Source organism: Sciurus carolinensis, chromosome 4 (assembly GCF_902686445.1).
Source record: "Sciurus carolinensis chromosome 4, mSciCar1.2, whole genome shotgun sequence".
In the NCBI taxonomy this organism is placed as follows: Eukaryota; Metazoa; Chordata; class Mammalia; order Rodentia; family Sciuridae; genus Sciurus; species Sciurus carolinensis.
In genome coordinates this window covers 156,744,746-156,761,166 of record NC_062216.1, presented here as the reverse complement: position 1 = coordinate 156,761,166, position 16,421 = coordinate 156,744,746, and the positions used below count along the sequence as shown (strand labels likewise).

The 16,421-nt window shown below is 40.8% G+C and overlaps 1 protein-coding gene across 2 annotated transcripts in view; it reads right to left on the bottom strand.

Annotated features, from left to right (window-relative positions):
• Positions 1-10,247, bottom strand: part of Ano4 (anoctamin 4) — a 322,489-nt gene extending 312,242 nt beyond the window's left edge. For both annotated transcript variants that reach the window (XM_047550092.1, XM_047550093.1), the window contains exon 1: positions 10,035-10,247. The gene's annotated coding sequence lies outside the window, so the exon portion shown is untranslated. The remainder of the gene's footprint in view (positions 1-10,034) is intronic.
• Between the last annotated feature and the right edge of the window lie 6,174 nt (positions 10,248-16,421).

Below are 16,421 nucleotides of genomic sequence, written 5' to 3'. Positions count from 1 at the left end.
GGGAAATCGCCATAAAAAGTGTGGATTCGTTAGGATAGACAGGGCTCCTGAAAATCAAGACTCAATTTTTGAAAAGCGAGCCTACCAAGGGCAAGAACAGAACGTTATCGTTCATAGAAAAGGAAAATGCAAAGTAAACACAGGGAAGGACCTGCAAATTAAACTACGAGATGCTACTGTGACCTCATAAATTGGCCAAGATCAAAATGTTTGCCCCGGGCTTAGGTGTGAGGAAAGAGACACTCTTGTGCCCGGCTGCTGGGACACACCTCAGTCGAAGGCCACACGGTCAGAGCCATCGACGTTTTTAAACCGGCACGCCCCGGGACGCAGGCATTCCTCCCTACAAGCTTACTGGCACTTAGCTGCTCTTCCCTAACCCCTGCCTCCATCAACACCTGTCCTAGCTCCTTGGCTAGGAAGCTGCAAGGTCTGCTGGAGCAGTGGCCGGCGCAGACCCCACACCACCAGAGAAGCAGCCATCCCTGGACCCCCTGGAACATCAGCAGAGACAAAGAATCCGTCTGGTTTGCCACCATCCCGCTCTTCTTCTCCTTCACCTCACTCTTCTCTTTTCCTGCCGGCAAGTGACTGCTCCTCCTCCAAGGGAGCCAGTGGCCACACCGTCCTCCCACCCCACTGCTCCATGCACCCCTGAAATACCGGCTTGAAATACAATCTAGGTAAATTCCAAATTTCAGTCAGTGCCTAGGGACTGATAGCAAACAACTTTATTCGATTTCTCCAAAAAGCTTCACACAATCACAATCATTAGGCACAAACAGGGAGAAGGTGTGCTTGTGATTGTCAAATGATAGTCTGCTGAACGGAGAAGTACTTACATGCACATTAGAGCACTTCTCCAAACACTAGACCGACAATAATGAGTTAACAGGCTTTAAGTAATTAACCCTCTTGCCGACACTGTCCAGGTATCACCTAATTTATCACTTGTAACGGTCATGAAGGAAGGATTATTAGTTACTCCCCTGCCTATAATTGAGGACAGTAATGCACAAAGAAACTCAGCAACTTGCCAAAGGCCCAAAGGTGAGTAAGTGGCACATCCAGGATGGGAACAGATTATCTGCCGCAGAGCCTGGACTCTCTGCCACCAGGAGATATTTTCCTTTAAATCCTAATTGTTTCAGAAACAAGGTAGAAAGTATTGACTGAAAGCTGGCTTGGAGCAGAATGGAACACTGAAGCTGAGTCAAAGATCATGCAGAATAAAGAGTGAGAATTTCTGGAAATCCATAAATACTGCTTTTCGTTTCAAGGCATCATTTCCACTAATCAACTCACACAGATGTTCTACACTGGACAGAACCCGGTTTTGTAAAGGTCACTCGTTAACATACATATATCCCGCCGGGCCTGGTGGTGCGCACACCTGTAATCCCAGTGGCTCCAGAGGCTGAGACAGGAGGATTGAGAGTTCAAAACCAGCCTCAGCAACTTAGTGAGGCCCTAAGCAACTCAGCGAGACCCTGTCTCAAAATAAAACATAAAAGGAGTTGGGGTTAAGCACCCCTGGGTTCAATCCCTGGTATAAAACACACACACACACACACACACACACACACACACACACATACACACAAACACATCTCAGTGACTTTATTCTCCATCCCTCTTTTCCTCCTAAATAGAAATCCCTTGCTAAGTTCCCTGTGGGTCACTTTCTGGTTCCCTACCCCTCCCTCTCCAAATGTGCTGTGCTCACTAGTGATGCCCATCATTCCCTCTTTCCGGGGCTTCATTCACCCACACTCAACGCTTCCCAGTTCTCCCAACAAAACACGCCAACCTGTTTCTCTCAGGCTCAAGTGAGATCCATTTCTATCCTGTGTCCTTCATCTGAAGTCTCACAACTTAACCCTTGAGAGAAATCCATGAGCTTTCATGTCCACAGCCCTTTTGCTTTAAACCACTTCAAGGACGATACGCCTGATTATAACTTTTGTTCACAGTACTCCAATTGTTCAACAGCTGCATTTATTTAGGAGAAAACTCCTAAAGTTTGTGACCATTATGGTTTGGATGTTAGGCATCTCCCTAAGCTTCTGTTAATGCAGGAATGCACGTTCAGAAATAAAATGATTACATGATGAGAGATGTAACCTGATGGGTCCATCCCGGGTTGAATGGACTGACGGGGTGGTAACTGTAGGCGGGTGGAGCATGGCGGGGAGGATACATCTTCCCTGTGACCCTTCCCCTCCTCTTCTCTCCGCTCCTCACTCTGCCATGACCTGAGTGCCTTCCTCCATGGAGCCTTCCGCCATGATGTGCCGCCTCACCTGAGGCTCAGAGCAATGGAGTTGGTTGTCTGTGAACTGAGACCTCTGAGACCATGACCCCCAAATAAACTTCCCTTCTTCTAAGTTGTTCTTGCCAGGTCTTTTGGTCCCAGCAACACAGGTTGACTAAAACAGTGGTCTGTGATAGCTCAGTCAGAAAGTAAATATCAAAACAGTAAGTCAAAAAGAATAAATGGAGATAAAATAATTTAAACACAATGCAGAAACCTGAAGAAAGCTGGATGTGAAGGAAAGAACAAAAACATTCTTCATTTTTTTTTCTTCAGAGTACTTTTTTTTTTGCTTTGAAATTTAGAAACAATTTTTATTTAAGACCTGATCTTCAGAGTATTTTTCACCTAACATCTAACAAGTTTTGTATTTCCTAAGGTTCTTTGTTTCCTTCTCCCAGTCCTACCTGAATACTAGCAGGATGTTGACGTTTTATTCACTGCTGCCTCTTATGTCTGGAGCACAGTAAGTTTTCAATAAATACTTGTAGAGTAGGTGAATGAATGAATGAATGAATGAAGCTGCTTTTCTATCTCATTATGTCTTATACTATGAGCAAACTTCACTAGCCTCCATGGGCTGGTCAAGATATTTACAGATAAACCTCCAAATATTTCAATCTTTTTAAGTTAACTTCAAGGTGGTGAGCCCTCTGATCAGACCTAATTCTGAAATGTACAAACCTATCAACTCACTATTCCCTGCAAATATGTTCACTTAGTCTTCTGGGGAAAACAAAAGAGAAAAGAAAAAGATGTAAAGAGACCCAGCAGAGCTCATACTTGGGAGATGAACTGCATCTATTTGAAGTGGAATTTTCTAAGCTACTTTTTCACTTCCATGAAACAAGTTTATGCACACATATTCCACAGGTTCATAAAACAATTGTATGCCTTGTAAATACCACAAAATTAATTGCCAAGGAAAAAGAAATGTAACCAAGTAATTAGCAATAAAGCAACAAAGGACTCATGGGGTTCTTCACAAGTCGAACAGTTGGTTCACAGTCACCTCGGTTGAAGAGAAGTCTTACATTCTCTTCAGATCTAAAGTGCTTGATTTAGGTTAGATATCCTGGTTCCATTTCTTTGTGATGACTTTGAATGTCAAGGTATACCCTCAGGAACACAAAGGATCGGTGAGAAACAAACGTTTTATGAGTTATGTCCTTCCCAGATGAATAAGATGTCTGATTTAATTAAACCTAAGGAGAGATTCCAAACAGATTTCCATTTGGCTTTTTTCCAGACTATTAATTATCCCCAAACTTTCAACACTCATAAACAGCATTAGATCTTCTGACCCCATTCTTATCTCTCCCACCCAATTCCCCTGAATTTCCCACCTCTTCCCTTTCCGACCTCCAAAGCCACCTCTTTACTGATATATCCACCAGATCTTTAGGTCCTCCCTCCAGCCTTCTCTACCTTTTGCCACATCTGCAAGTCTAAAGCCTACCAGATTTGCTGTTTATAATAGTCTGCCTTGTAACTGGGTCATTTACACATGGGACTGATCCTCACTGGTTTGTGATCTTTTGGAAGACAGGAATTATGTGGGGGTTGTTTTGTTTTGTTTTTTACATCTTTCTTTGCATGGGACCTAAAACAGTGTTTTGCTTATAGAAGGCACTTAATAATTTCTTGTTGTTTACTTTATTCAAATTCACTGGGAGCCAGAGACATTTTCTGGAGTTTAGCTTAGAATTTCTAATGGATTACATCAGGATGTCTGCCAGTCTCTTTATCCCATAATTCATGTAGTCACATGGATTTTGGGGTTTGAAAAATTAAATTCTCCACATAGTGCCCCAGCTGCCAATGCTACAAGTGTTTTCGATGATGATTCTGCATCCTTTATTCAGGAGTACTGGGTATTTGTCATACTGTCATCACTGAACCAGTCCTTGGGGTACAGAGATGAAAGTATAGTCACTGCTCTCAAGGAACAAAGAATCTGTTTGGGAGAGAGAAGTAATTACAATATAGTCTGTAAAGTCCTATAAAGTCTTTGTGCTGAGGGATACAAGAGGACAGAAATGGTCTACCTAGCTCATTTTGAGGAGTAGGGGTCAGTAAGGATGTCTAAACACTTTGAGGGAGATGGTATCTGAACTCGCCTTAAAAGTTTAGTCTCTAGAGAAGACATAGCATGTGCAAAGGCACTGAGGTGAGTAAGTGCACTGTATATTTCTAAGCACTGTAAATGGCTATGGTACTTTTAGGACATTCTTCCATGCATGCTTCAGACCAAGGAAGCAAAAACTCTACACTACGATGGGCCTACTGTGCAAGGCCAAGGGGTTTGGTTTTTAACCTACAATTAGTTGTGTCAACCAGACTGTCAATTTGGGATTCTAGGGAACAGGTTAGTTTTACTAAAGAATGGAAATGTCATTTTGCAAATTGCAGCAACAGCATGAACAAGTTGAGCTAATTAATCTCTTTTGTTCAGTCAGGGAACAAAATCAGAAGCTAAAGATAATGTTTTGGGAAACTGGAAGATACATGTTGCAACCATAGCAAAGGTGCCTTTTTATGAAAATAACTTCTCTATGTGAAAACCACAGGCAAAATCACCCAAGCAAATGATTTTTCCAAATGGATTCTCTGAGAAACTGTGTGAAAGAGTAACCCAAACATATCTGCAAATACAAAGACAGTAAACGCCATGAAGCCTAAGTAGACCCAGCTCCATAGGCGTGATGGTCACATCTGTTTCACATGCTAAGGGGTCCCTGAGGCCGGACTTTAGGGTGGACACAGTAGGCACTCAATAAGTATTAGGTAAATTAATGAATGTATAAAAAGAATTGATCCAAAACATCACCCACTTTACAAAACAGAAATAATCATTTAAATTGTTTAAGTGCGGACAGAGGAAAACTAAGCATGGTGTTTGTAAAATTTTTGATGTGTTCCTAAGAAAAGCAGAATTTCAAAGAAAAAAAGTGTATCACCACATAAGCATGAACAAATTTCCATAAACATTTGCTCGATGTGACTCACTCTGACTGGTACAGTCATGTACGTCATCTGCATGAAATGAACCCAGGCATAATGGACACCAGTGAGTTAGATGCCACAAAGCAGTTTTGTGAGCAATGAATGACACAGTACTGTCAGCTGTGTCTCGTGCAAGGGGCCCACATGGGCAGCGGGGCTTGGTTCTAAGCAAACGAACTCACCTTACACTCAGTCCATCTTGCTCAGGCACTAAGCAGATCGCCAACCCTGAGGAAGTCACTTAAATTCTTTAACTTCTATGAAATAAGAGGATAGGTAAGATGCTCCTTAAAGTCCCTTTTGATGACAAGAGACATTTCAAAATGGCCCAGGGTGAGCATAAAGTCATCATACACGCATAAACCATGTTCGTGAAGGTTTGCCATTATCTCACTTTCCTAAGTAATCCCAATGATCCGTCATGACAGAGTTCTGGGGGTTTGTAGGGTCAAAGGAAAGTACAGTCTACCCCCTCTAGGAAGATCAAATATGAGCCAATTGTCTCCTAAGTGACCACCCATCTGGTAATAAAGAGAGATACAAGAACGTTTCACAATGTTTCACTGTGAAAAATGAAAACCTGCTGAGATCATCTGGCCCAAATCTAAGGTAGCAGATACAGAATTTAGGGCATGGAGCCAGTTAGTGGCAGGATCTAGACTGGAATCCTAGGAATCCTGGAGATATTCCTGCATGATTGGCTGTGGTCTCTGATGGTTTCTGACACTCAGTCCCTCTTCATCACTCACAGGAGGTCCCCAGTGGGGGATCAAAAGGAAAAATGTAAGTAAGTGAATTCCTGCTGAATTATAGTATGTCTGCTTTCCATAGATTGGCTGCTAGCTCACACACGCCAAAAGGCCACTCAGCAGATGCCGAAGAGGGGTCAAAGATTTCTATTAGAGAAAAGGTCCACAAAACCTGTCACAATGTGTTTTTAACAATTTCTTGGATATTCAGACATAAGAGCCAACAGCCTGACTGAAGAATTAAATGCTAAATATAGTGAAAAATTTTCCCCTTTCATCGTCTTGCATTATTTTAGGGTTGTGATTTGGTGTTCCTCCAAAGTTCTGCCATCTCCCTCCACCATCCAGGAGGTACAACTTGCAACATAAACATTTATGACAGCCTGGATAGATGATTATGCTGCTGAGGACATGGTTTTCTCCTACGAGGCTGATCTAGTGACTATACTCCTAAATGAATTCAGTAGGGAGATCAAAAATGCAGGATTCAACACAGCTCATGAGGCATCTCTCCTATTTTATACAATCTGTCTGAGTTGCCAAGTGAATAGCAAGTTCCTTTCAAAGTAGATCACCATGGCTGGTGTTAGAAGTGGTTTTGAATCTCTGCTGAAGAACAGGCCTCCCTGTAAGAAGCTTTACGTGGGAGTTGTACATTACTCTTTTTACTCTGTAAAAGGGGCTCATGGAGAGATGGTAAAAGGGAATATATTGACTTAATTATATTGGAAAAAGTAATAGAAAAATTCAGCCAACTTCCTAATGATGTGATTCATGCAGTTCCCAAAGGAAGCCTGTATCATATAATCAAATGATTTTACTTTGTATCATCCATAAACTCCCCCTTTACACAAAGACCTTTTAGACAGTAAACATGTCAAGTTTTGAGGGCAGTCCAACCTAGACAGATCTAGAATATCATTAATTAAAATGCAAAACTGATTCTATTTCTGGTCCTGGTAATCAACTATGGAAAACAGTTTCAATGACAAGAATATCTGCAGAAGCAAGAGGTTATATTTATATTAATGGGGGCAATTTCTTTGCTCAGTTACATGATTAGAGTTTGAATATTTGCAGTTCGGGTACTAAAAGAGAAGCTGTAACCAACTCTTCGTTAATCATCATACAATTCTCACTGTCTGTGCACATGTATGCTTGTTCACATATACACAGAAGTGGGGAAGACAGAAAGCAGGAAGCAGAGGATGAAAAATGGAGATGACTGATTCATAATACAAGCTGCAGGTTTCACATTAAAATATCACCAAAAGAAACAGTAAAAACACGGTTTGGATCACAGCTGTAATTAAGGAGTATGAAAAATGAGTACTTGCATCTACACCAATCTAGGGTTTCTAGACCCATTTCAAATAACTTCAATTTGCTAGGGTTGCAAGCAAAATCAGTTGCAGGGCACAGCAACAAAATAAACATACACACATAAAGTGTTGCAGTGACTTCCTCACACCAAGAGGCTACAGGCTCCACTCAGCATTGCTTTTATCAATTTTTCCTGCAGTAGTTTTCTATGCTGCCTTCAGAGACCCTGCAAAGGAATTAACATAACAGCATGCTGTGAGACAAGGGAATACTGAAGAATGCACTCTCCTAATTCAAAGAAATTCCCCAAGGTGTTATCTGGAAGTGGGGTGGTGAAATCCTTATTAAAAAAAAAAAAAAAAAAAAAAAAAACTAGCTAGAAAATGCTAGGCAATATCTCAGGAATTTTTCTTCTATTCCCTAAATGAGTATACTACAACTATTAAAAATACGTATACTAATAGTCAAAAGTAAACAAACAGCTCATTTATACACAGGCTTGTGTATACATGTATGTGTGTGTATATACACACATTTGTCTATTTACAATGCTGACAACTTAGGTAAACAATTTGTTTAGCAAAATAAAGACAGCCTAAGGAATTTTTTCTCTCAAAGCTAAAGTTGCTACTAAGTAAATGAAATATTTTCTAAATGCATCCTAAATTGCCTGCAGCATGAAATACAGAGTCTATTTCCATGACACCCAACTTTCCATCTGATGAATACCTCAAGTTGAGTTGCCAGGTACCTGATAAAATCCTTTCAAATGGAGGGGGAAAAAATAAGCTAAGTAAGAAAACACCATTAAGGTTGAAAGTAAATAGCTAAACATTAAAGAATAATCAGCAGAAGCAGAGAAGTCTGCCAGTCATATCACAATATTGTTGTGAACCATGATTGAGTGCAGGAAAGAGTAGATATTAGAACAGCTAATCCAAACAATGCCGAAAGTATTTCAAACATTATTTCAGGATTCCGAGACTGCAGTCTGCAAGAAGAGTCTTTTTTTTTTTTTTTTTTTTTCTATTAACCTATTTGCTGGACTTACTCTAGAACTGGGATAGCATGTAAATCATGTAAACATCTACAAATTCTGGCTTTCTGCTTTACTGTGTGCTTTTATACTTTCATATATGCAATGAACATTTCACCAAAAAAACGAAACACCAAATATATCCTCTTAGGACCCAGGGAACAGGATAAAAGCATATGCCTGATGTCATCTCCACTATTTTAAGAAAACTCCACACTGTGGAAATAAAAGCGGTGAGAACAAGCAAGACAGTTTCAGAACTTTGCATTCCAAACTCGCAATGAGAAGGGAGAAAGACCAGAAATTTCACCCCGGATTTTCCCCATTGTTCATCACAAAAATCACAAATCAGAGGCAGAATTGCCTTGATGGCAATCCCTCCCAGAGTGAAAGGGACAGTATTTAAAAATCCACATAAAATCAAAGAACCCATCTCCAGTCCAAGACTTCTAAAGGACTAAAGCAGGATTACAACCTCAAAGCTTTTTCTTTGGGATGGATGCTGCTTTGACCAAAATAATTCAACACACCTGCAAACAAAACAAAACAAAATACGGAAAAAAAAAGAGAGAGAGAGAGAAAAGAAAAAGAAAAACCTGCCAATCAAGGAAGACTCCTGCAATGCACAAGTTCAACAAGGTGAAACTGAAATTTTCTTAGTTTTCTCTGGGCTCTAAGAGGCAGCCAGTAATAGACTTGAAGTTGTGGTACTCTTTGCAGCCAACCTCCGGAGACCAGGTGGAAAATTAGAACACCGTTCTGAGTAATGCCCTACAATAAACAATCTGCCAAGCACATGTTCTTCATTGGAAACCTGCTTATTTTCTCTTAGAGAAGTCTAACCATTCTGATGGTTTTAGAGCATTTTATCTCCCAGCAGGAGGGTGAAACTCCTGTTAACTCAAAAAATGTTCTGCTCATGGCCACCCCACCACCCTCTGAGGAGGTTGCAAACTACAGCGTGCAGAACTGGGTTCCCTGAGACTCAGAGGGAAGGAAGCAATGAGGTCATGCAGTCTACTCCGTCTCCCCAGTGCAGGATTCCTCTCGCTGCAAATGTGCCTTGCCCAAGTTGTAAACCCCACAAGATACAGGGTCATTCTGGACCCACAGGCAGAGCGGAAAGCCCGGCTGCCTACAGCCAACTCCAACATAACTCACACGTGTGTTTTCCTCTTCACCCAGCAAGATGGAAGAGTTTGCTTTGTGACAGGTCACCCCCGGCCCCTGCAGATCTGAGAGCAGTGCCCCTCAGCACGCTGAGGATTCATCTTGCCCAAATTTGTCAGTCATCCTCCAACAGATTCCCTGCACACTGCTGCAGTTTACCATCGCGAACACATTTCCCCGGCTGCTGCTTCAAGGACAAAGAGAGAGCACTTATGTTTCCATCGCAGCCCAAGAGCTCAGGTTTATGGGGAAAAAAATAAAAAATAAAAGACAGACAATCCAGACAAATGACCCCAGGCATTTCAGTCAACTGGATCCTTCCAGACAAGGATCCATGAGAACAGAAGAAATGCAGAAGGAAGGTCACTAAGCTGAGCTGGGAAGAGAGCGGATCAGTTCACTGCAGCAGCGCAGCTCATGCAATGCGAGCACTTACCATAAAAATAGAGTCAACAGAAGGAGAGGGAGCCTTCCTCCGTGTCTTCCGCAGAAAGAAAGCCACCAGGAACAGAGGCCAGCAAAGTGATGAGAGGCGACAAAACCACCACACACAACTCCTTTACAGCCTCCCCTCAGACCCGCATGCAGTTGTTTGTGCTGTAAAAACCCTGAGAAGTCTGGAACAGGACTCTCCAGAGAGCAAGCCCGAGTGAAAGCAGCCTGGTGAATTTCACCACCGTCTCAGAGCATCACGCCCAGGACTGGTCCTCCCCTGGGGCGCAGGGGCGGTATGTGGGGTGGGGGTGGAGGGCACCAGGCTGGGCTCAGGGAGGGGAGAAGAAGGGTAGGAGCCTCTTTGGAATGGAAGGAACTGCTGCCGGTGAGAACATCAGTATTCCATATCAGTTATTGCCAGCGACCAATCAGCCCAGCCAGGGGGCCCTGTCAGTGTGACAAGAGAGCCCCAGACGACAGCCGGTCCTCTGAGCGGCAGGACAGCCCCCTGCCTGGAACAGAAGTTTGGCAGGATTGGCATCTTACTCTTTACCCAGTTGCTGTTAATATTTCCTTGTATTCACCAACTCCCAAAGTCCCATAGTTACACTAGCCACTCAGGAAGTTTCTGAGGCATCCCATAGATTCTCTGCAATAAGCCAGATTTGAAGTTCACCCTAAATGATATCTAATAGCATCTTAATGACCAGACACTGGCATGTGTCCAAGAGGTCACCATGAGCACAATAATGGCACTTTGGACCTGAGCTTCTTTGTACCCAAAGTGCAGGTTCATATGGCCAGGGATAGGGCTTTCTATTTCATAAAAGATATTTAGAGAAGGGTTAAAGGTCTCCAAGAATTTGACTTTCTGTCTTCATTAATTTTCCAGTGTAATATGTGCATAGAAGTTTTGTTAGAGGTGAGTTTCTGAGGATAATTAATATTTCCCTTTGAGGTCCGTTAAATCACCCATAAGACAAAAATAGGTGTTTGGGGTAAACGATGATGAGAATTCATAAGAACACTGATGTTTGAGAAACTCTGAGTTACACTGACAGAAAGGAGCAAATCCCTTAGTGGTCAATGAAAGATGCATGGAGAATTGTAAACTTTTCCTAATTGCTTTTTCCTCCATTCTCCATTGAACCTATAAATTTGATACTTAATTTGTATTTGGCTGTGAGGACTAAATTAGATCAGAGAGAGGTTTCTGAAGTTAAAGGCCAGTTTAACTGGACTCCACAGTAAGACTTGAGGACTTTTTTACTTGGGGAGATAGATCATCAGTCACCTTATCTTTGTTAGAAAAGACAATTCCCTTGTGCCAGTCAAGAGTTAACAGGAAGACAGAACCCCGTGTTTTGTTTTGTCTTGTTCCTTTGACTTACATGGCACAGGGTTTCTAATTTTAGTTCTCTGTTTTTAACCCAGAAGTTGGACTTTGACAGGACACTGTGATATGATTTCCTTCCATGGGGCACACTTGGGTTGAGGATTCCAAGGAAGCATCCAACTCAGCATAACAATGAGTCACAGCGGGACGCCATCAAAATGTTCCACACCAAAGATGAACATAATGAAATGAAATTTCTTAAATGAGAAAGAAAGGATGGTTTGCCAGGGTCATCCTAGGCATATACGGTAAATAAGGAAAATCCGAGAGGCTCAGATTCTGTTTTGTTATTCATCTTGGTTCAACGCAAATGGGCACACATGTAAAGAACATCAACTATATGTCAGGGGGGCAGAGATGAGTCCCTTTCTTCAAGAAGTTTATAGTCCCATGGACACATTTAAAAGCCTCTTTTTAAAATTTCAGCACTAGAATTCTTGCCAAGACAGAAGAAGTTCTACTTTTAAATGTCCTTCAGATAAAACCAAGCCATGAGGTTGGATTTCAGCCTCAAACCTCTGAATTAGCCTAATAAGGTATTTATCATTACCAAATCCACTTGGGAAATATAAATGTACACATATTTTTTAAATCTAATTAACATATGAGGTTCTTTGACTGAATGTTTGTTTTTATCAGCACCAACAGCTTCTTGCCACTGTAAAAACATGGGCAGCACATCAAAAAATGTATTTAAAGGAAATATCATTTAAAGCTCCTAAATTAATCGAGATTAATACTGTTTATGAAATAGGTTCAATATTTTGAATATACAGGATGATAATGAAGCATGAAAAGGATAATACTGCAGAAATACAAATTATCTAGGGGATTAAATAATTACACATTTATATGACAAGTCAATGAAAATCGATATTCTAGTCATTTACACAAATGCAATTAATTTTTAAAGTTTGGTCACTTCTCTATTCCTCCCTCCTCAAGAGGCGATAGAAATGCCTCACATTCAGACAGCAACAAACATCAATTAATTTTAAAAATGTACAAAATACTTACCCAAGTCAATTAAACTTGGGATGAATACCATGGACTATGTCTTGCTCACTGGTGGAACACCAGCACTTAACATATCATAGGTTCTCAAAAATATCTGTGGGATGGCCATTTGACTGGTCAAGAGAATGTGGCTGAAATTCTACAACAGCCCAATTTAATGTACTTATGTGTACCATTTGTTTAAAAGGGAAAGATAGCTTTTTTTTTTTTTTCAGGAAATTTGCATGCAAGAAGCTTGCTAACAGAGCCTTATAAAGTCTGAAAGATAAGGATTCTCCAAGATCAGTCTTCTAACACCAGGGGTAGGCACAGTTCAGGGAAGCCAGTTTCTACCTTCTATAACCAGCCTGAGGAAAAAAAGTGAAAGTGTACCTAGTCCCTAAACCACCACAAACTAAATGGCCATAAAATTCCATTTTTCACATGAGCATCTGTTAAAGGAGGCATGAGAATTGAAGAATTTTAAATAACATTCTGCTCGTTAATGGTTTTGAAAACTGAGTTATAATCTGCATAAGGAAAAGTCTTTCATCCACCTTCCACCAGCCAGTATCTACAGGGACTAATACTTACCGAGCCCATTATACCAGACTCTATTCTGTGGCTCCACATGTCTCTCTTGGTCTGATATATGGACTCCTAGGACAGGAGTATAATGTGCCCGGAGTACTCGAGACTCAGGGAGGAGCTGGTCCACGTGGCAAATCCCATTCAGGAGCCACCAGAACTGCCTTGGAATCTGTCCTCTTTTTCATGGGAGGGGACTTTTCTGACTAAATGTATGAGACTACTTGGGGATCCCTCCCACCCTGTCACCTGAATTTGCAAGAAGAAGGAATGAGACAGTACAAGTTAAAGCAAAAGAAAAAATTCACTTTACCTCAGAGATTAAAATACATTTTATGCAACAGAAATGAATTATTGGTGCTTATAATTTAAAAAGAAAATAATTTGGTTTTGTTGGGTAATTTTTCTCAACTCTGACCCTACAAATTACATTTTAAAGCCAGGATGAGTCATCCTCAATTACTAAAATAATAGAAGCAAAGAATATTCCAGAAAAGTGTGATTGACACAAACATCTAATTTCTAAATTGTCCTTCAGCTTTCAGAGGAAGGGTTGTCATGAAGAGAGAATAGGTTGGACTGCTAATGTTTCCCTACCTGAGGTCACTCACTGGCTGAGAATAATCTCCCAAAGTGCTTAGTAGGCAGGTTTTCAAATATGCAACAACAATTCCAAATACATAATAGGTGTCTGTGAGGCACATAAATATAATCATAGCATCCACGTCTTTGAAAATTTGTTTGCACTCAGCATTCCTAAACCAGAAGAATCCTATGGGATAATCAAAGATCGTATCATACAGAAATAATCCATAAGATCAGAGTCCTACAATTTTTCTCCTTTTTTTAGAAGTCAGAAAAATAAATCAATGTGTGACCTAGAGAGTCATGAACAACTAGGCGGGAAAGTCAAAATAAGGAGTGTGTGTGTGCGTGTGCCTTTGTGTGTTTGGGTATGTGCGTGCAAATGTTAGAAAACCAATGGGTGCAGCTAAAATCTTATTGAAGTGTCTCCACATCCAATTAGTCCTTAAATCTCATCAGTGTTACATGTTCACTTCTGTTCCATCCATATTAGTGATTACAACTAATTCAGGGCTTCATCCTTTCTCCTAAACTATTATAATGACTTCTAGCCCTTCCCTTGTTCCAAGTTAACACTCCTCTTGATGTTAGCGTTTTCTTTCTAAAACAGAGCTAACGTATTCAGGCCATTCCCTTCCTAACCAACCTGGAATGGTCAGACCAAACACATCAGCTCTCCAGCCCGACATCAGGACCTTCTGCAATCTGACGTTACGTTTGCAGTGTCATTTCCCACCATTACTTCTCCGATAGCCCATGCCCTCATTACACCTGATTACTCACAATCCCCCCACAGACGTTGTATCTTTAATCATGGTAATCTCTTTTTCCTAGAATAATCTTTCTTGCTTCTTTCCCTGGAGAAGCCTCTACTATTCATCCTTCAAGGCCCAGTTCAGTGACACCTTCTTGGTAAAGCACAGAATTCCCCAAAGTGACTTAATCACTTCTTCTCTGTATTTCCATGGCATTTTTTTCTAGTTTTGTATTGTCAAAGGCAAATAATGAATACACTGTACGAAACTAGTACCTTTTAACCTATTTAATTGGGATTCTTTGATATTTCCAGTGCTTAACACACAATGGGACTTCAGTAAGTACATGAACAATGAATCTATCTCTTCTGTCTCTTTTTTTTTTTTACAGTCAAACGCACTTTGAAGAAAGTACGAACATGTTTTCTGGGAATTTTGCAGAACTATTAAATTTAGTAACTATTTATACCTCCTTCCTTCAAATAGAAGTTTCTGTGGTTTAAAGGGCCTTGAATTAGAATCAGAAGAGCCCAGTCCCAGCCCTAGTCATCTCTCAACCTGTACAAGAATAAAATGTGTCCAGCTTACCTGAGGACTCTTCTAAGCTACACATGAGGCACTGAATGGTAAAGTACTTTACAAACATTACAAGTATTCAGTGGTAGGCAAAGCTATTGTTACTGTTGTCACTGTCTTATAATTATACATGCTGCTTATATCCCCTCAAAGCCATTACGAAATGTATTTAGACAGATATCCTATGCAAGCCAGTCTAGGAGACCAGGAACTCAGAAACAGTGCCGGTTTCTGTCCTGCTGGTGGGAAGTTGGGGTGAAGCGGAAAGACTCTGGTGACCCTGACTCAGATTCTAACTCTGTTGCCTCCTGGTTACATAGACCTGGTCTCTGAGACCCAAGTCCCTCATCTACGAAATGGGAATAATAATGACTGCCTCATCCTGTTGTTGCATATTTATAGTAATATAGAGTATATGTACATCCCATTATATTCATGAGTCTAATGAGCAGACCACAAGTGCTTGGGAAAAGATAACCATTTCTTCCTAAGTCCACAATATTTACATGTGCCCTCACCCTTGCCCTCTTTCTGTATTTTGAACTCATCAAGCTCATTTCCACCCCAGGGTCTATGTATGGGTTTGCCCGGGATTTCTTTTTCTCAAATCCACCTATGTCTCCTCATCCCAAAGTTTTCTCTGATCCCACCAGTCACTTTGTGGCACTTACTCTTTTTGTTTTTCTCTATTTCTAATGACCTTATTTATATGATTGCTTATTTAATGTCTATCTTTTGTAATGTATGCTCCACTTGAGCAAGGACTATTTCTTTTATGTTCCTCCCTAAGTCCTCAGAGCCTAAAATAGTGTCCATAACATAAAACATACAGCATAACCAATATTTGTACAACGACACCTACAGAAAGGTCTAATTATCTTTGTTGAGTGGGAATGCAATCTTAGAGGTCAGTGACACAATGTTCAAGTTAGTATAGATACTTAATAATGGGTGACCCTCACCAATAGACATGAAAGTGCTATCAAAGGACAAGGGGAATCTACAAATAATGTGCCAGTTCCTGCCCCCATAGAATTAGAAATGACTGAGAATGGCAATAGGGATCCTCGCCTGTGTAACTGGAGCTGAAGTCCTATGCACAAATGTTATGTTATATTTACTTAATAAATCAGAAAGTTCACTGGATCTTTATTTCACATTTTCCTTCTGGTCAAGCCTATCCTGGTAAGAAATTTATAAAATCCTTGATCTCTGAAGCATTGACTAGAACAAATGACTTCAGAGAGGCCAGGAATTTAGGCAATTTCTCTTTCCTCCCAGGGAGCTGTCTCAAAGACAAGATACACAAAATCCTCCTGAGCCTGACCACATCATTCCTATTTCTGATTAGCCCAGACTTATAGGAGGTCTAATAAATAAATAACCATAGCAATCCTGTATAATGTATGAAGGTTACTTTCCAGTGGTCATTTCAATTAGAGTATTTTCAATTAGCAATCACATGCCAAGCTACCAAACAGGCATATGAATT